The sequence below is a fragment of the Rhamphochromis sp. 'chilingali' genome (genome assembly GCF_963969265.1).
Source record: "Rhamphochromis sp. 'chilingali' genome assembly, chromosome: 15".
NCBI classification, from domain to species: Eukaryota; Metazoa; Chordata; class Actinopteri; order Cichliformes; family Cichlidae; genus Rhamphochromis; species Rhamphochromis sp. 'chilingali'.
Window position 1 is genome coordinate 15,595,206 of NC_137942.1, and position 22,092 is coordinate 15,617,297.

At 39.7% G+C, this 22,092-nt stretch overlaps 1 pseudogene across 1 annotated transcript in view; it reads left to right on the plus strand.

Annotated features, from left to right (window-relative positions):
* Nucleotides 1-22,092, plus strand: part of LOC308411339 (nuclear GTPase SLIP-GC-like) — a 43,722-nt pseudogene that overhangs the window by 16,753 nt on the left and 4,877 nt on the right. The window contains exons 10-14 of the transcript in view: nucleotides 13,532-13,585; nucleotides 19,783-20,025; nucleotides 20,188-20,275; nucleotides 21,151-21,364; nucleotides 21,465-21,713. The product of the transcript in view is annotated as a nuclear GTPase SLIP-GC-like (transcript). The remainder of the gene's footprint in view (nucleotides 1-13,531; nucleotides 13,586-19,782; nucleotides 20,026-20,187; nucleotides 20,276-21,150; nucleotides 21,365-21,464; nucleotides 21,714-22,092) is intronic.

Sequence of the window (22,092 nt, forward strand, 5' to 3'; positions counted from 1 at the left end):
TTTTATTGAGAAGGTCTCCTCCACAAGGGCTCAAATCTTGCCTTGTGCTCATGACCCCTCAGTCTCTGCTTCCTGCTTTGCTGTCCTTGACAGGTTTGAGCCTGTGACTATGTCCTTTTTAAAGGAGACTGTTGGTCATTTTAAGCCTGAGGTTTAGAGGTTTTCCACACTCTAACCGTGTGTTCACACCGAACGCGATAGAGGCGGCCAGAGCGTCAGGTTTACATGTAAAGTCAATGGAAAAAGCGCGATGACACGCGATTTCGTGTCCCGCGAAAATTTGGAAGCAGATTTGCATCACGAAAACGTGAGAAACGGGCGTCAGTGTACGCGTCTGGCGCGTTTGGCTCGCGAATAAAACCACGCGCGTCAGTTTTTGTGTTGCATTTTGTGCATACGCGTGTTTCACGTCTACCGCTTGAGTTGGAAAAATCTGAACTCCAACGTCAAAACGTGCCGCGACAACCAATCAGGAGCCTGGTGATGTGGCTCTGACCTTGGTCAAAGGGGCAGATCCATCAACACTGTGGTGAAAAAGGCCCGACAGCGTCTCTACCACCTCAGACACTTGGGAGACTTCCGACTGCCCTCCAAGGTGCTCAAGAACTTTTACTCGTGCACCATAGAGAGCATCCTGACGGGGAACATCTTAACCTGGTTCGGGAACAGCACCATGCAGGACAGACGAGCTCTACAGAGGGTTGTGCGATCAGCTGAGCGCACCATCCGCTCCGAGCTCCCTGACCTGCACTCAATCTACAGCAGGCGGTGCTGGACCAAGGCCAGGAAGATCGTGAAGGACCTCAGCCATCCCAACAACAGACTGTTCTCTCTGTTGAGGTCAGGAAAGCGATTCCGCTCCCTGAAGACCAACACAGAGAGACTGAGGAGGAGCTTCTTCCCGCAGGCGATACAGTCTCTCAATCACACCACCACACAGTACTGACCCACACATATGGTTTTTACACACACACTGGACATTCTGGACATTTGTTTACACTAGTGGCCACTGCACAACTACACTGCGTGGTCATCAAATCAAATCACTCACTTAAATAAATCACTTTTAAGCATATTTGCACTGCACAAGACACTTAAATATGTGGATTGCACAACCCTGGACATTACATTTCTTTCATTACCATTTATTACTCGTACAGCTGCTCTTAATGTTCTATATTTCTTCATATATTCTTTTATATTTTCTATATTGTGTATTTTGTGTACTGTGTATTTTGTTGTACAGTTATTTTATTTTTAACTTTAATTTTTATATTTTATTTTATTCTTTCCTAGTTAAATTTACCCTTCATTTTAATTTTCATATGTATTTTCTATCCTATTCATAGTCTTTTATTTTAGGTCACGAGCAGTTGCATTTCACTGCATATCGTATTGTGTATGACTGTGTATGTGACAAATAAAATTTGAATTTGACAGTCTCAATGGAGGATCTACCAATTCGGAACCACGATAACTTTTCTGGCTGATTGGAGCTGGCTCGGACCTGGCTTATCGAAGAACAAGAAGCAGCTACAGCTGTTCAAAATCCCACAAGGCCGGCCGACATGATAGACGATGGGCAGGGCTTTGCCCTAAAGGCTTTTTGTATAGTGTCCTGGCACACTGGCCCAGGTGTTGCCAGTGTCACTGATTGTAAATGGGAACTCCGCCTCTTCAATGCCTGCAAACAAGACACACATGAGCCAAAAGGAAGGCAGGGTGCAGTGGGTCGTCACAGTGGGAATACACAGCAGTAAAAACACTGTAAGTTAAAACAAGGATTTGATCAGTTTGATCTCCTCACTGATAAAATCCATCAAATATGATTAAATGTTCTCGAGTTAACAGGAAGTGAAAAAGCTATTCCAAAATAGTTATAGAATCCGGTTGTGCCCTCTTGCACCTGAAGCTGCTGATATAGTAATAATTTTCAATGTGTATGCACTAGCAGTAACAAGAAAACATGTATCATGAGGATTGATAAGTATATCAATAGAGAGTGTGATAATGGCCTAATCATCCTTGCATAAAAAAAGCAAAAAAAAAGGAAACGTCTTCTCAGATGGTCATGTGCAGGAAGGCATTGTTAAGAGCAAATAGCTAAAGGACGTGGTGTAGTACACATGGAAGGTCTGATAAAAGTAGAAAATAATTCGGATTCCTTGTCTGTCCGTTCGACAATCGCACCACTTGTGGGAGTAGCTTAAGACCATTCTCTGCACTCAACAGAGCAAAGCTGTGGAGTCCGACTGCCAAGGTCAAGCTGTCTGCTCATAGTTCTCATCACTGCCTCCCTTGTCTCAACAGAAAATAAATCAATTATGTTCCAAAATTAAGAGGCAGGAGCCAAATATAATCTGCACTAGTGTTTAAAGGTTTATGAAAAGGGCTGGGTGTTTTGTGCATTCTTGTGATTTTGCAGAGCTACTTAGGGAAATCTTCCATATAGGTCAATCTCCAGTTGCACATAATTTGAGTGCTGGCCATTTCTGTGTGAAGTTTGGACACTCTTCCCATTTTCACAGGGGTTTCCCTCTGAAGACTCCACCTTCCTCCCACTATCCAAAGATGTGTCAGACACTTCACATTTCAAATTGAGCATTTTAATGAATTAGAGAATATTTCAGAGATCAGGAATATTTATGGACCCCTTACTCATTTTGATAGATGAATTAATAATTTAACTCGCAAAATCTCATAAAACAACCAGCAACACATCAAACATCTTTAAGCAATAGTCCCAATAATGTCTGGTTAAACTCTCTCGATGTACAAAATGTTAGCTTGTTGTTAACTTTGATGTGAAAACCGCCTCAGCTAATGATGTTGACAGAGCTGATTGTGCGCTAGCAGGTGAAAGAAGAGCAAAGAGAGTAAAGACACACAAACGCAAACACACTGACACATTCCTGTGGGATTAGTCAAAAGATTATGAGCACAAGTGTTTCCCATTCAAACAGGCTCGAGAACAGGAAAAGCTCAGGTCATCGGCCTGGCTTTTGGTTATAGCTTAATATTTAAACTGGGTGCACGATGGATTGAAAGTGAGAGTATCAGTCATTGCTGTATTAATAAGGCTCGGTAAGTCGGACAGATCTAGGTTGGCTGTACCCACACACAGCATAACACAAACACACTCGCTCAGCCTCCTCTCATGTGTGTCTTTCTGTCTGTCTGATCTCTGTAAGGTAACTGGTCACTGAGGCAAGACTTATAGCTAATCAGTCTGTATCGGCAGCAGTCTGCCATGGGCCGAGCCAACTTTAGAACATTACGCATTACAACACAGGCAAGGAATGATGTCAGTAAGAAATGAGGGATAGAAAAGGGGGAGGAAAAGAAAACAAGGCAAGATTGGGGAGATTAAAAAGGAAAGAGTAATGCACAAATAAGGAAACGATAGCGTAAATAAAGGTAAAGATCGAAACAGAGCTGAAAAGCCTGATTTAAAGAGGTAAAGAAAGAAGAGGAGGATGCGGGATAGGTGATTTGGAGGGGAAACTGGAGCTATTGATCTCTCACAGTACTCACATATGCAATTCAAATCACAGCAAATATATTCCTTTCACAATACTTATCTTGCTCAGTATGTCTTTGCATTCATGTATGTTCAGCAGTGAGAAAGAGAGATTAAAGGAAGGTTAATTTGTACATGTCTTCATGTGAGGGAAGCCAGCGCATTTCCTCATTTCCAAACTCTAATCATTCTCATAAAAGATATTGGTGCATGCTGATAGGTCTGGTTATCTGTGTGAGAATGTGACCAAAGCTTTTATCAAGGTGAGCACAATTGGTGTATTTGTATATTCTTTATATCATTATTTTAAACTGAAAAAACTCTAAAAATAGGACTAATAATAAGTAAATAAGACTAAATATTGTGTGTACTTTTGTATACAATTTTACAGTAATGAATTAAAGAAACACAGCAGCAGTTATGACATGAGTGAACCACAACCATAAAGTAAAGAAACAAATAAGAAGCTTTTTTTTTATCTCCATGTGTCTCTCCATAAAACACCCTCACACACACACACACACACACACACACACACACACACACACACACAGTCACTTGTCTTGCTTAACCATGCTACATTTCCACACAATTTCTCAAGCAGTGTAAGAACAACAGCCTAGCCACCAAATACTATCTGCTTCTATAACTGTGCTACTATCATGGCTTTTGTTGTCCATGTCCTGTGCTTTCATCTCGAGTACCGTTCTGTAACGCCACCTCAGCAGGCCAGTCTGCACCATCTGACTAAACTGCAACCACACAGTCACAGATGGATTCTTCTTAAGCCCTAGAGAACAGCCTTCAACTGCCAGCTATCAGCTTCCATCACCACATAACCACAAAGTAACCACTGACAGTGAGAGAGAGATGTGGGCAAAATGGGGAGGATGCAGAAGTGAGAGAGAAAAAGGTGCAGAATGAGAGGAGGTAAGAAAGGTCAGAAAAAATTAAAAACAAGTGCAAAGTGTCCAGATCAGATTTTTCCCTCTCTTGTGCTTTCTCTCCTTTTTAAATCCACACTCTCTCTTTAAATGTCTGCTTCCTCTCCTTTAAACCCAAACGCACTACTGCCACGGTAAAAAGACAGAGCGAGCCCCGGAGAGCAGCGCCATCATCCCCATCGAAACAGCCAAACAGCCAGGCAATTTGCTAATGAACTTCTTAATGACTGCTAATTAAAACCCATTTAATTCAGAGACACTTATCAAGCTCTAAGGAAAAAAAAGCGTGCAAAAATTTCCCAGGAAGACAAGCAGAGTTATGGCCACCTTTGGTATTTGTCAAAGCCTTCCTACTCCTTCCCCTCCTGTTTTGCCCTCCTGTCTGTCTCTGTCACTCTGTCCTGCCAGCTCGATTGCCTCTAATGGACGTGCTTTATCTAGGCTGACCTAACCATTGTCAAAGGGAGCAGAATTTGTGAGCTTTTAGAGTGGGCACACTCAATGAGCTAGGGGGTTGGGGGCAGTCACGACTGGTGGGGCGTTGCTTGGCAAGAATCCATCCATGCAATCTCCAGGCCACTTCGTTAGCCACCTCATACACATCTACACGTTTCTCCCCTCTGTTCTCAGCTATGCAAATAGGATGCCAGCTAAATACTTAATGAGAAGTGAGATATGAGCATTTGAACCATCTGTGGAATGCAGAGAACTAACTGCTAAAATCCAAATGCATCTTATTGTAGCCACTGAAGATTCAAGGAAACTTTTTTTTTATTAGAAAACTTTCTAAAATAAATTCTTCTTTTTCTCTTCACTGTGTTAATTCCTCACAAACACAGAAAAGATGGGTAGATACATTGAGAGAAGCTGCAATTGACAAAGGGAAAACAAAACTGAGAGAAAGTTAGAGATAGAGCGAGCCAGAGGGAGTGTGCCCCCTCAGCCCTGGAGGAGAAACCAGAAAGGGCCACTTTAAAAATTGCTTAACACGCTCCACACAAAAGACAGCTCAGGAAACTTGAGCCGTGTTTGATGTGAGTGTCAGGGTGGGAGGTACCAATCTGCAGACATGTCGGGCACAGGTGGTGAAACAATCAAACAGCCCTAAACTTATATCACCCACGGAGATACAAAAAGCTCGGTCACATGCACAAATACAAAAACACTTAGGCGTGGAAATGAAAATGGCAACAAGCCGTTTAATTAGCCACACTTTGCACTCAGGCATGTATGAAAACATACATGTGGAGACACACATGCACACACAGAATATACATTAACATGTTTATTTTCCATCAAATTTGATGTGTCAGAAGACTGAAAGAAGAAGAAAGGACATTTAAAATACAAACTTTTATGGGCATATCTTTGACATTCTGCTCATTCTTATATCAGCATCACCTTTACTGCATACTTATACCTACGTTGCCCATCACCCGTGAGCATGCACAGAGAGCAAATTCAAGCAAAACCACAGTCAGTGTGTGCATCCCAGCCAGACTGTAATACATGCCTCTGCGATTCAGGCAAAACGAAACCTGTCATATGCTGTCAGGTGTGGTAACTTGAACACCTGGTATTATTTGCTAATCCTATTTACACTCTGAAAGTGAGCAGTGGAGTGTAAATCTCTGGTCGCATCTGAGCAGGCCTCCAATGCGCACATGTAAGTTGCTGCTAACACTCTAACTTCTCTCGATAACAAGGAACCAGCGATTTGAATATAAGTTTCCTTTTTTAGGTGAATCGAACCTGACATACTGGAAATCCGCTGCAGTAGATTGCAATTTTGACAACAACTCAGTGACTTTTTTTAAAAAAAAAAAAAACAAAGCAAAACAACTGACTTTTGTGATTCATTACATCTTCGTTACATATCGTTATTTCTCACACTGTGCCACTGAGAGAGATTGGATGTTGCACTAGAAGAGAAAGGGGTCTTCCCCAGAGGGTCTCCCCCCAACTCAGACATTTACACACATACACACACATACACATTCTGCCCTTAGGCCAGTCTCTGTAATGGGATCCTCACTGTTTTTTTCTGCTGAATAAAATAAATCCCACTAGTTAACATGATTGATGGGCTATGATTCTGCAGGGAGCGTGGAACGTCTGTCTGCACTGAAGCTGTCCTGCTGCTGCCTGCACACAGACTGACACACAAAGAAAGATTCAGGGAATGAAACAGAGAGAGAGGGTGGGGGTGGGGGGGAGGGAATGGAATGGAAATATGAACCATTTCAGACTTTCACAGGAAATCTAAAAAAGAACCCCAAAAAGTGGATCTATGACCATGTGAGGGATCAATCACACTTTCAGACTCCTGATGTGTTTGCTCCTTCCTTACAATAATTTTGAAAATGAAGGGTGATATCACACATGATACGAAATTTCAATTACGACTGCACAATCCCATGTGCGGCAGTACAGATAAACTGCTATTTGAGAAGCATGAGAAAAAGAGTGAAATTTCAGCAAAGTAATCTGATATGGGGAGGTAATCAAGTATGATGCAGCATTGTTCACCGCAAGGATGTGGCATGGGGAACATAACACAAGGCAATCAGGTCAGTTGTCTCAAACACTGAGACAACTGACCTGATTAAAACACACACACACACACACACACACACACACACACACACACACACACACACACACACACACACACACACACAACCAGTAAAGAAATATACTTGTCTAACCCACCAACAGAATGATGAGGTACCATCCTTAAGATCACAGCTTTTACTTTTCATGTATTTAGGGGTACATTTCGTTCTGCTTAAAATATTTAACTAAATTTAAATATGATTTTCACAAAGACTTGACACTTAACCAAAGACACAATGCCTAAGATGAGTAAATAACAGACACTAAACCAACTTAAGGTAAATTTATAATCTGACAGCAAAATCTAAAACAACTGAAATGAAGAAGCTTCTCGGATGAGAGGTGAAACGTCTTCAAGCAACTCAAGAAGTCCAGACGCTTTTCTTTCCAAGCTCCTTAGACCACGTTGAAGAATAAGGTTATCAAAACTAGGCTTGTGGCATAGAGCATTTAAATGTTAATTATAAGTGTTCTTTCATTTTTTCATTTTTTTTGGCACAATAAACTGTTAAAGCCACAGATATGTTTTGATTATTATACTACTGTAATAATATCTCCTTCACAGCGAGGATTTATATAAGCTCTCTTGGCGATTTATCAATTATTATAGCTCATTAGAAAAGGAGATGGAGGACATGTTCCCAAATCATTTGTACTTCATGTTTCAGGGAATCAAAGAAGCTGTTTGCCCATGCAAATATGAAACCTGGTGTACCAGGGCCTGGTCTGCGGTGCTGCTGCAAGGTTGATCGATGCACCTGCAGTGGGATAGTCAATTATGCCTCGTCGGCTTAAAGTCTGTGCTCTCTATGCTATTATTATTATTGTTGGTGGTGGTGTGTGGCTGGCAGCTGGAAAGCTGAATGGCAACAGTGTGAAAAAAGTGTGCAATAAAAGATGTTAACGACTGTTTTGAACGTGGTCTGGTCGGTCATTAATACCACACCTGGCTATCCTAAAGAAAAACTCTGAGCCGCTGTCTGGCCACAGAGTCTGGTACTGCAGCGTGCATCTGTACATGTGACCTCTCTCAGTGATGGAGGGGATAGGCTCACAGTCTCAAAGTCAGTTCATCACAAAGGTGATCAGGCTTTATAAATGTTTGTTGTTTGTTTGTTTCATAAATGCTTGGTTTTATACCCCTGTGACCATATAGGTGATTGAAACACTTTATTTCCTGGACATGACAATAATAAACCCCTTCAGTGTGACATTAAGTCACAACAGAGTTGTTTCGATGCATGCTGAGTCATCCAGGTAAGAAAATTCCAAAAGGTGGATTCTGTTCATCTGAATGTAGCGTTTTCAGTGGGAGAAACATTTTGTCACTCATCCAAGTGATTTGAATTTAGATGTGTAGAGTTAGAAATGCTACAGAAAGTGTTGAAATTAATGCAGATACCAGAGAGTTAAATCAAGTGGCACATACCAAGGTTTTTTTTTTTGTTTCTTTGGGGTTTCTTTAGAATAAAGAGGTTTCTTACTTGGATTGCTGCCTTCCTAGGAAACATGCTGGTCGTTATTCTGTTCATCCGCAAGGTTACTTGTTGCTTTCTGTTCCATTTGCCCGAACTGAACTTGGCTTGGAATGAGCTGCAGAATGACTGAAAAATGACAGAATTCATTTCATTAAGTGCTTTTAAATCGAAACTAAGAATCCTTGAGCTCAAGTCCATAATATGCAACTGTTTCAATTAGATTGATTAATTGTTTTTAATAGAATTTTATTGAATTACGTTTATTTTTGCGTGTGTGTGTGTTGTTGTTGCCTGTGTTTAATTGTGTATTTTTTGTAACTGTTAGATATTTGCTGCTGCCTACATCTTGGCAAGGTCTCCCTTGAAAAAGAGGTTTTTAATCTCAATGGGATCTTGGTTAAATAACAGTTAAATAAAAATAAAATAAAAAAAATCTTATGCAGGTGGAGAAGTTTTAGGTTGTGAAGGATGGAATAAAAGGAGTGTCCTTGCTTTCCAGACTTCCTTTGTTTGACATTGTGTTTGGATTTGTACCAGAATATTTGCACTCATTTTTAGTTGATGTATGTGTCTTTGGTGTAATGCAGAGAACTCCATGAAAGACTAATATGTAGATTTCACAAATAGGCACCCATCTTCACATGTTAAAGCCTCCATCAGAAATGAGCAGACCTCCACAGTCACTAAAATGTCAGGAAACTTGGAAATCATCCGAGTGGTGAGCTTTCCTTTGATTTTATGATGTTAGTATTCTGCTGTCCATTATTCAACCTCCATTTCTCCAACATTTATTTTTGTCAGGTAGCATTCACATTCTGCAACAAGAATAACTTTCCCAAAATTACCTTCACATGGTCCATGAAAACCTTGAAACCTCAATAAAAGTATTTGTATTTGTGGCGGAGGCGTGGCCCCGGGCGCAGCTGCAGGGGAGGAGTGGAGCGGAAGGCTCATCAGGGCGGCGCTGCGAGGCCGGTAAGAACAGCTGATGTTGTTTATGGACTGATGATGGTTTCCCTCCCCTGTGTTATAGTGAGACGGAGAGGAGCGGGAGAGGAAGAAAGAGACACACATAAGCTGGGATGGACAGCTGTCATTCTGTGCGATAGTATCAGTGTGTGAAAGTGTAAATAAATGTGGAACTTGGCGATAAAGACCTGTGTGTGCGTGTACCTGTGCCTAGTATATTCCACAGTATTTATTTTAGGTTTAAGATGAAAACACTTTTTTTTTACAACCTTGGTCGTTTTAACATGTTGCTAAAAGAAATACACATATCAGCAAAGTGAAAGAAATTATTAGTATTTTTGGGATAAACACGTTTCTTATTTGCATGAACAAAGAGCCGCTGTTGATATCCCAGAATAGGACAAGTACAAATCATTTGCACACATAATAATTCATTTGCATGCAAGATAAATGGTGGCTGTGATGGTTGTACAAGAGGTCATTTGTTTTGAGAAGAATTGGGTGTGGCTAGTCAAACTAGCGTGCAAATTACTTGTACCTACTCCAGGATATCTACAGCTTTTTCCCTATGCAAATAAGAAACCTGTTTATTATACTTTAAAAAAAAAAAACTTCTCGGGGTGCACTTTGCATCACTCTCTGGTATGTGCATTACTTTCAACACTTTCTGTAACATTTCTAACTCCACACATCTAAACTCAAGTTGCTAAAAAAAAAATAAAAAATTATTAATAGAATTACCTGGGTAAAAACACAGTGCTTCAGAAATGAACTGGAGTGTTTGGAGTTTGATTGTTGTGTTCAAAATGTAAATATTATACTAAGACACTAAATAAATGAGACTGTAGAAAAAAAACCCAGAATACGTCACCATGTGACCTGTGTCAGTGATGTGAGGGGACCATTCTTACATAGTGCAAAATACATATACTAGCAGAAGTTGTTGTAAGTGATTTTACTTTTTCTTATTTATTATTATTATTATTTAATATATTATTATTTATTTTAAAAAGTTTTTTGTTTTCCTTTCTTTTTCTACTTAACCCCTTTAACTAATTGACATACAGACAACAATGAACCGAGACAGTTTCTACATTTAACAAACATCCAGTCCCTCTCATCAACTCGTCATCAGACTCATTCACGTCTGTCTTTTTTTTTTCTGTATAATCTGAATCTTATTATTCTTTGTAATCCTGCTTATTGTCGGACTTCTCCTTTTGCCTGCTAACTTCATCCTCCATAACTGACCATTTTCGCATTAACTTTAAAAGCAGATGAGCACACAAAAAATGTTTTTGTTCTGAAGAAAAAAATCCCAGATAAATCCCGGTTATATACCAGTTACTTTGCCAAAAATTGATTGCAACACCTATTTTGTAGTGATGTGTCGGTCGCGAACGGAAGTGAACAATGCAAGCCGGCTCCTTATCCGGTCGTTAAGTCTGACGTCACTAGCTGTGTCTGGGCCTAAACTCCACTGCAGGTCCATATATCAAACGATCACTATGGCATTACTGAGAGTTGAAAAACTGTCTAAAGTCTTTCATCTTTAATAAAATGATCAGCGTTCTGCTCTACCAGGTGTAACAATTGAGTTTACATCCAGGCATCCATGAAAACGGAATTTATGACATTTAACGGAGTTAGAAGTTAGCAGGAAGTTAGGTGGATTCTGTTCATCTGAATGTAGCGTTTTCAGTGGGAGAAACGTTTTGTCACTCATCCAAGTGATTTGAATTTAGATGTGTAGAGTTAGAAATGCTACAGAAAGTGTTGAAATTAATGCAGATACCAGAGAGTTAAATCAAGTGGCACATACCAAGGTTTTTTTTTGTTTGTTTGGGGTTTCTTTAGAATAAAGAAGTTCAGTCAGGAGAACAACTGAGATAATCCATCCACAATACGAGGTTAGTCATTCATATACTGCTGCATGAGCTGGGCTGTAGTTACATCCCAAGGTTTTAAAAACTGAGCTTAAATAAATGATTAGCGGTAATAAAAGCCGAGGGAGGTCAACAGTGATCACTGACTGTTTTAGGAGCTTTTTGAGATTAAATAGAAGAAAATACATAACATTAAACATGTTAACAACACAAAAGCCATATTAAACGCAGACTACTTTAGGCCCGGAATTAGGATTCGTCACGTCATCACTTGACGACCGGATTGGGAGCCATGGGTTTTTTTTCTTTCTCTCACCCTCTCTCTCTCGCACTTTTTTTCCGCTTCACTCCGCACGCGAGCCTTGTGCTTTGCGCTGGGAAGAGAGGGGAGGGGTGGTAGTTACACTCTCAGTAGCACAGCAACAGAGCAGGAGGGAGACAGAGAAAGAGAGCCATGGACAACAATGTCACATTAGAAAAGTATAGTAATGATCCACAACTATTTTCAGTTGCGGATGATAAAGGATTCAGAAAGTTTATTCATGCAGGCCCAAGTTGAAATGTAAATAGTTGGTTTTTGTATTATATGATTTATTTATTACATTTTATGTGGAGTGAATGAATAAAAGTATATTTACGGTGGCTGCTAGAGACAAAGCACATACAAACCCCGAAGCATGTACAAACTCCAAAACACGTACAAACTCCAAAACACGTACAAACTCCAAAACACGTACAAACTCCAAAACACGTGCAGTGTTGAGCTTTTGTTACCTAGTGGCTACACAAGCCAGCAAGTACCAACAACTGGATTTGGTGTGTGGTAGTAAAAGGTAAATGAACATTTTTTTTAAATTATTTGAATATGTATGAGTGCTTGTGTATAAATACACAAAAATTACACGTATGCTTTTAATTGTGTAATCTAAGTGATCTAGGTAGCTCTGTTTTTGAAGTTCAGTTAAAGCTAGAAATGTGTTTTGGAGTTTGTACATGCTTTGTCTCTAGAGGCCACCGTGTATATTTATATATAAACATATATAAATAAAACCACTTTTGTTTTTTTACATTAGTAATTCCTTTTGTGCATAATTTTATATTGTTGTTAATAATAAATTAATTAAAGCAACAAAACAACCTGAAGAGCCGGTTGGGAGCCAAAAGAGCTGGTTCTCTAAAAAGAGCCGGAAATCCCATCACAACTACTTTGTGATAGGAAAGATCTCTAAATTGATATTCTTTGTAAAAGATATGATTGACCTATTTTTGACCAATTTTAAGTCAACAAGTCATTTATAACAGCTTAAATTCAGTGCCAAGGTAGTTATCCCCGACAGAATTTGTTTTCCCTGGATCAGGTGAATTTGCTTGGTGGGGAGAGCGGATCCAATTAACTTCGCCTCCGTAACGATCAGAAGCTGAAACCTGCAGTCAGCTGAGACTGAAGAAGTCACTTGGATGAGTGACAAAACATTCCTCCCACTGAAAACAGTCCAGATGAACAGAATCAACTTTTTGGGATACTAGTTTCTGTTTCTTTGTTACTCCCGAATTCATCAAAGAGGCAACCTGGCTGTCTGTGTAAATGCTGATGCTTTCAAGTGTCATAGCAACATTTACTGTAATCGAAGCAAATATCCCGATTTCGACTCAGATTTGTTTGAGTACAATTATCCATTTGTGTTAACTGTAAAAGGGATACTGTAAAGTTACTATATTTAAGCTACAACTAGATGTGCTACAGCCTTATCATTTTATTATTTCTGTCCTTGCCTGGTTTTAATTAATAATCCAAAGAAAAAAAACCTCCCAAAACACTAACAGGTCATGAAAATTCATTCAGACTTAGCAATTTGATGATTCATCCACCTTAATTATTAAAAAGCATCAGTATCTGTATCAGAATCTTTGATACTGGGCCTGTGTTTACAAGGTATCAGATGGATACCAAATCACATCACTAGTGTGGGGACATTCATGAATATCCTATTGTGCCCCCCTCCCTGCACACACCACAACACCGCAAAAACCACACCTTCCCACACATTGATAGCATTATTCAGAAAAATTCTTTAATTTTTATGCTGATTTGGATTTGCAATATTTTTATTGTGTTAGGAAGAGCCAAATACAACTCAACCACAAAAGGAATCAGTCAATACTTCTGGTCAAGTAAGTATAAAAAACTGTTTCATGACACTCCTCTTCAGTATCTGTACTGCAAGTTACATTTTTAAGTAAACATTTTACATAGCTTTGCACTTAGCTTTACCTACTCTGCAAACAAAACTATAAAGAAACAGCTGATTTCGATCAGGTAGGAATTACTGAAATTCAGATAATGAACCAGCATGCTTTCCTTCATTCATACAGTGGGATGCAAAACTTTTGGCAACCTTGTTAATAGTCATTATTTTCCTGTATAAATCGTTGGTTGTTACAATAAAAAATGTCAGTTAAATATATCATATAGGAGACACACACAGTGATATTTGAGAAGTGAAATGAAGTTTATTGGATTTACAGAAAGTGTGCAATAATTGTTTAAACAAAATCAGGCAGGTACATAAATTTGGGCGCTGTTGTCATTTTATTGATTCCAAAACCTTTAGAACTAATTATTGGACGTCAAATTGGCTTGGTGAGCTCAGTGACCCCTGACCTACATACACAGGTGAATCCAATAATGAGAAAGAGCATTTAAGGGGGTCAATTGTAAGTTTCCCTCTTTTAATTTTCTCTGAAGAGTAGCAACATGGGGGTCTCAAAACAACTTTTAAATGACCTGAAAACAAAGACTGTTCACCATCATGGTTTAGGGGAAGGATACAGAAAGCTGTCTCAGAGATTTAAGCTGTCTGTTTCCACAGTTAGGAACATATTGAGAAAATGGAAGACCACAGGCTCAGTTCAAATTAAGTGGCAGACCAAGAAAAATCTCAGATAGACAGAAGCGACAAATGGTGAGAACAGTCATAGTCCACCATTTGTCAGACCAGCACCAAAGACCTACAACATCATCTTGCATCAGATGGAGTCACTGTGCATCGTTCAACCAATTGGCGCACTTGACACTACGGTATGAAAAGGAAAAAAAATAGAACGCATAATGGACAGGTTTTTGACGGGGCATCCACACAAATGCAAAGCAGGAGATGAAGCATCGCCAAATATGTTTCCAAACCAACCTTTCAAGCCAAAGACTAGAAAATATGGTGAAGCATATCATCCCTTTGGCTTTGCCTGCACAAGTGCCAAGGTAGGTCTCCTCTGCAGAATTGGTTTTCCCTGCGTCGGGAGCACGCGCTGGGCTCTTCCCATATGAAAAAGAAATAGTAAAAACTTATATGTGATTACTCATGAAAGTGGCCACTTTCATGAGTAAATCATATAAGGTTTACATGATTTACTCATGAAAGTGGCCACTTTCTCATTACTTTCATACATTGTTTTAGTAAGTATCCAAAACATACAAGTTTCATTATATAATTTTTCAAGGGATCTTATATCTGTTTTCACACTTAAATGCTTTTCATACAAGTTTCACACAAGACAGATACAAACTTTATAAGATTTATATATATCTTTTCCATATGGGTTCACATCACGGACAAACAGTATGCCACATTCTTGATTTTTAATTCACAACCATTTTTCTAATAAAACAAAGGGGGCCTAGCAAAAAAGGTTTGGGAACCACTGCGCTAAAGTGACCTGAGTCAAAGTAAAGCCCCAGTCACAAAAGCCTAGAGACCAGTCTGTGACTTAAAATCCTTACAACCACCAACCACTAAACAATAGTGATGGTAAATTTGATTCCTTTTAGTGAATCGAGTTTGAATGAGTCACTCACCAAAATGAATCGGGTGTTTTGAGTCATTTCAGTCACTGAGTCAGTTGCTAGGAGAGTGCAAAAAAATGTACATTTTCATGCAAACTTAATTTGTTTGTCTTTTCATGTAAACCCTATTGCTAAGATGAGTGATTGAAAAAGAAAAACAACTCTTTTATAGAGCAAAAAATAAAGATTTGTAAAGGGAACATTTATTTTTATTTCAATAGAATATCAATGAAATTTCTGACAGATAGAAAATGAAATGTGAATCAACAAAATCAAAATAAAAAATATAAATAAAAATAAATAAAATTCACAGATTACTGTGTTCAAAATTAATTGTCCCTTACAGATTGGCATTGAGGAAAATAAGCTCCCGAACTTTTCCAGGGCTGAGACGGTTCCTCCTGTCTGTAATTATTTGTCCTGCCTTTGAAAAGATCCGCTCTGATGGAACGGAAGTTGCCACTATGCAGAGTCTCGTCTTCATAATATCGCAGGTTTTTTTTGAAGACAGTGGCACGGGACTTCCACCACTCCAGGGGGTCAGATGTTCGGGGTAGGAGTGGCTCTGACAGGAATCCTTTAATCTCCAGCATTGCCTCTGTGAAGGGGTTTTGGACTCCTGGCCTCAGTGATGCAACCCGCTCCTCAAAATCGGCCCAAATCACAGGCACTGTCTCAGTGGAAGTACTGGCCTGTGGGACACCCTCTCCTTCCTCTGTGCTGGGTGTTGCCAGTGGCAGTGTCAGGTTCGACGGTGCCCCGACCGGCGACGTGTGTGTGTGTGTGTGTGTGTGTGTGTGTGTTGTCTCCCGCTCTGTTTTTGTCTCCGTTGTAGTTGTTACGCGGTTGCGTAGCAACGGGAGATGTCCGACCCGGAAGTTCCGCCACTCTGAGTGGTCCCACCTGCAACTGATTCCTCGCCAGCTGCTGCCAATCATCCACCATTGTGACAGAACTATTTAATGATGTGGCTGAGTGACAGACAGCGCTGGAGTATTCCACCAAGCCGGGTAGTGACTCGAATTCAGCGAGTGTTAGACAAACATTTGATAGCGGAGGGAGGCTAACCGCATCTGTTTGCCTTTTTTCCAGGCTACGAGTGAGACGGAGATACGAGAGGAGAGACGTCACTGTTTACGAAAGTCGTATGGACACACGAGGGGAGCACGGAAGGGACTTAGCACTATGGATTACTTTGGATTTGCTTCACTGTAAATAAAGACACTGTTCAATCTTAACGAGCGATCCGCGTCTGGGTTCTCTTACTCATCACTCCCGTAACAGGCAGTGGTCTTAAGGACCTTGATGCAGCTCCCACAACTCTTGTTACAGCATCTTCTGCATGTCTATCATGTAAAAATGCATGCTTCTTGAACCTGGGATCCAAAAGTGTAGCATCTGCAAGCAGGCTCACTTGTTCGATCCCCCCCAGCCGTTTGACAATTTCTGCCATGAGGATGTCTACCATGTTGCGGATTGGCTGATAGATGGAAGGACTTCTCTGTCTGTGTGCAGTAATCCTCTGCAGCCCTCTTGCCATTAAAATGGCTTTTGATCCAGTAACAAACCTGTTGAGGAGAAATAAAGGAAAGACTATAGTTCCATGCGTTTTAATGTAGTTACAGCCCCTGCAGTGCAGTGCATTAAGCATACATTGTCATATAAAACCATTTTACAGTTTACATTTAATTATAAGCTGTTGTAAGAAACATCTTAAATGCTATTATCTGGGAAAGAATTGAAAAATGTGTTTAGGCAAATGTAATGACACAACATGAAATATATACATGTATTATGACACTATTTTAACATACCTTTCGGCACTCAGTTCCACAGTCACTTCCTCAAAAGGCTGCAGGACCTCACAGGTTTTCTTGACCATCTCCCACTCTTCAAGTGACAGGGTTTGCAGCTGTGGATTTACCAAGGCCAGGGTGGAAATGAGGGGATCCTTCACTTCTGCAATCCGCTTCAGCATGTAATAAGTGGAATTCCACCTGGTTGGCACATCTTGCTTCAGTCGTAGTTGGGGCTCTCCCATCTGCTGCTGTGTCTCTCTCAGTTTAGCAGAAGCCACTGTGCTGCGGCGTGTATATTCAGTTATTGCTTTTACCTTTCTAATAATTTCTTGAATTTGAGACTGCTGGATTCCCTTTCTGACAATTAAATTCAAAATGTGTGCAAAACAATTTAGATGGTTCCAGTGCAGAATGTCACCCACAGCCTTCTTGACATTGGCTGCACTATCACTTACACATGCAACTATCTTTTCCATAATGGCCCATTCAGTTGCAATCCTTTCCAGCTCTCTAGCCAGGTTTTCAGATGTATGGTTGTCTTTTAATTCAAAACAGTCCAACAAGTTTGACTGCAGCTTAAACTCGGCCACATAGTGGCATGTAACAGACATGTAACTTGTTGATGTGCTGGAGGTCCAGCAGTCAGTTGTTAAGCACACAGCAGTTGCTGTCTTGATTTTTTCCTGAACATCAGCTCTTATCTTCTGAAACAAATCGGGCATCAGCTGTCTGGATACTGTACTTCTAATGGGAAGAACATATGAAGGATCAAGTGCCTTGGTGAATTCCCTAAATCCTCTGTCATCAACGATTGAAAAGGACTGAAAATCTTGGGCAATCATTTTAACCAGAGCCTGGTCAACCTTGCTCTGCTGAAGTGGCATCATGGGCCTTGACACAAATGCTCCCATGTAAGACTGCCTCTGTATTCTTTTTGCTGATTGTTGTCCTTGCCCTGCTGTGTGTGTGCTTGTATTTTCTTGCTGAGTACTTGTTGATGTGCTGCTGGAATAAACAGGTGATGTGACCGCTGTTGATAATGCTGCTGTTGAAGATTGTTGCTCCTGCTGTTAGCTGCTAGGTTGTCCAATGCTAGTAGCTGGGTTTTGACTGTGCTGTTGTTGTAGCATAACTGTGTGGTGCTTGCTACTGAGATGTCTTCTCATATTTGATGTACTTCCCCCTCGAAAAGACAAAACTGTCTTGCAAATGTTGCATTGTGCGTGTGTTGCACTTTTCATTTGAAAATGCATCCAAATATCGCTTCTTCGACGACTATCCATTTTTCCTCGTATCATTAACTCGCACTGCCGGCAAACAACACCGTAGTACCGCCCCCTTGCCCCATACACGTGGAAAAAAACACAAACACCTTTAGAATTTTCTGTTTTTTTATTAGTAGTATTTTCCTCAAACACGTCACATATATATTTTCTTATCTAAATAATTTAGTGAAATAGCGAATTTCTAATTATTTAACTTACATTATTGCAGCAGCAGAATGCGAGTCTGAGCATTTTTATTTTTTTAATAGTGGTGGAACTGAGTTCATATATTTTTTCCTTAAGTCTGCTTATGATCTTTTCAAAAAAACAAAGTGTAGACTGAATGTTATACTGCGTCAGTCAGACTATCGGACTTCGTCTTCAGTGAAGGAGCGACTCTTCCAAGGTAACACGCTCTGAGTTTCAACAGCTGATAACCGAGAGCGAGGGGTGAGTGTGTCTTATGAAGCACGAGGGTCCACTGAGCTGTGTACCAGGGGGCGCTAATGTACCTTAATGTTGGTGAGCCAGGAGGGAGGGGGTGAGTCCTGAGTGATTCGCTTACTCTACGATTCAGCACAGCAAGGGAGGGGGTGAGTAACTCAAATGTGCTGTTAGCATGTTAGCTGAGCGATGCTACAGTGAACCAAGGAGCTATTTTCTTGATGTGAGGTTTCTACTCAAGGTTTTTTCTTCCAGTTCAGAGCAGAAATGCTTTTGTTAAGAAACTGGCTGTTGTTTTTTTTTCCCCCACAATTTTAATTATAAGCTAGATATATTTCTACTAATGGAATTAGTTTGCTAACAGCAACAGGGATGAGTCAGTGAGTCAGTTGGGCTTGTGAATCATGATTCACGAGTCAGTAAAGTGATTCTCAAGTACTGAACGATTCGTTCACGAATCGAACATCACTACTAAACAACTGATGTAGTTACCTGATACCTAATACACATTTTACCTTAACACAGGGGTGGGGAGCGCCAGACCTCGAGAGCCGGTGTCCTGCAGGTTTTAGATATCACCCTGGGTCACCACATTTGAATCAAATGATTACTTCATTACCAGGCCTCTGGAGAACTAAAAGAAATGTTAAGGGTGTAATTTAGTCATTTAAATTAGCTGTGTTGGATCAAGTACAACTAAAACCTGCAGGACACCGGCTCTCAAGGCCTGGAGTTGCCTACCCCTGCCCTGACAGCTGGTGGTTGCCATTGATGGGGTGGTCACCAACTGTTCTCAAGGTCTGTGTCACTGGCACTGAATGAGGCTGGAAAGTTGACTCATGCAATCATGTTTATTAACAGGTAAGAATATGAAAGTTTTCCATTTTTTTAATCGCAGTTTGCTAAAGAACAAACTGTTTCTGTACAGTTGCGATGGCTTCCTGTATAAGTTCAGATATGCATACATGTGTAGTAATTTAATTTCAAATACGAAAGTCAAATATTTACATTTATCCTCAGGATTTGCCATCCATAAGTGAAAAAGGTGAGAAATATTTGTCTCATTCTCATATTAATACATCTGATGTATTTATTTTTATCATTTTTGCAGCATCTAAAATACACCGTGATCACAATTTTCAATCTTGAAAGATTTTTTTTTTATCCAATAAGGAAAGAGAAACTCAGATCATTTTCAGGGTGAGTCCAGCCAATGGCAACCACCTCCTAAACGACAATACTGTGGAGCAGGATCACAGTCAGGTATTTGAAAAGTACTAATATGCATTTTTTTTTTAATATAATAGCTATAGTATGAACTTGTAAAATCCACACTCTTTACTGTTTTTGAATATCAGTGGGCCACATTTTGCATTACACTGCTTCCTGTTTCCTACTAATTAGTTTTTACTTTCACTTTGACAGAAAAAGAAATACTGTTTGAGGTCAAAGAGATAATGAGACATGTCAGTGAAGGACTACATGGCCGTGACAAGCTCAAACTTTTCCTAAAGTGAGTAATAAAGGTTTCCTTTTTTTTGTTGGACATTGTTCCAACCAGTTCCAAAAAAGTTAGGACAGTCTGTAAAATGAAAATAAAAACAATATTCATGAAATCTCGTACTCTAATATTTTATTGACAACAGGACACAAAAACATATCAAATTCCTAAGCTGAGAAAATGCACCATTTTAAGAAGTAATTGGGTAATTTTGTGTTTGATGTCACTATGTCTCAGAAAGGTTAGGAAGGCAAATTAAAAAAAAATCTAGAAAGTAAGTGTTTGCAAAAAGAAACAGTTGGAGGAACATTTTGCTGTAATTTGGTATAAAGATTTAAACTCTGTCAGAGCTCAACATGGAGCTGTGATTCAGTTCATTCCATTGTTAAGGTGAATTGTACCAGAATCCATCATTTCACACTTCAGAGGTGATCAGTAGCTTTTGAATACTGATTAATATTTCATGTTTTTCCACACATGTAGTCTTCAGAGACGTGAAATTATAAATATCAAGTCTAAGCATTGTAATAGTTTTTTTTTTTAAACAAATTTTCAAAAAGAAATCTCAACCATCCAGGTAAGTAGATCCCATTGGTTGATCAGTGGTTGTTGATAAATGGTCATGACAATTTGCATATTAATGATTAAGGAAGTGACCTCACAGCCCATTGTTCATTCAGTGGGCTAGTTTATAAGGCTGAGGAAACCTGCAGTCAGCTGAAACTGAAGAAGTCACTTGGATTAGTGATGAAACGTTTCTCCCACTGAAAACGCCAAGTCCAGATGAACAGAATCAACCTTTTGGAAATCTTTCTGATTTTGCCACATTTTAAGTTTAATGTTCCTAAGAATGGGTGAGTTAATCCATATTTAAACTCTTTCAACAGGGATAAAATCAAGGATTTGGAGACAGAAAAGAGACACCTGGTTGGTGTCTTTGGTAAAACTGGGGCTGGAAAGAGCACTTTAATCAATGCCGTCATAAATAAGGAGGGCCTGTTGCCTTCTGGAAGTGTCAAGTCATGTACCTCAGTAATGATAAAGGTGGAGGCTACCAATGGATCAAAGTATGAGGCACACATCGAGTTCATTACAAAAGAGGTAGAATGAAATATGAATATGATGATTCTTAAAGAAAATTTATGTGTTACAATCTAGCTGCAAAAACTGCTTTACTAAAATTAAGATGTTTTTTTGGAAGGATTGGGAAGATGAGGTGCGATCACTAAGACAGGTTTTTGAAGACAACCACGACCATGACGACGATGATGACAACGATGATGATGATGATGATGATGATGATGATCTATTTGACCCTAATGGAAAGTTATCAGCGCTGTATGGAGAAGGTTGGGGAAAAAAATCCACTCTCAGCCTCATGGAGAAAGGATATTTTGTGGATATTCCAGAGTTTCTAAATTCCGAAATAAAAATTTTGAAAAGTGACTCAGTAAGTGTGCAGTACTACAGACCAAAATAAAATTCACTTCTTCTTCTAGAACATAGGAATACTTGCAGTTTAAAACATACATTAGATTCAAGGAAGATCAGTGTGTGGCTTATGAACATCATATAGAGAGTAGTAGGAAGTCATTAAAGCAGCAGTTAGCTGCATTAAAGCTGCATCTTTTCAGTAGGAAGATGATGTCCATGCTATCTAATACCTCCCTATTTGGAAAGTGTAGACAGAGACAAAGCGCCGGTGAAGGAGATGTTGCAGCAGTCTATTGCTAAGATAAATGTTGGGAATATGTCTTTTTTTTGTGTGTGTAGTTTTTCTTTCTTTCTTTCTTTTTAGTGTGTAAGAATATTCAACATTGCTATCAATA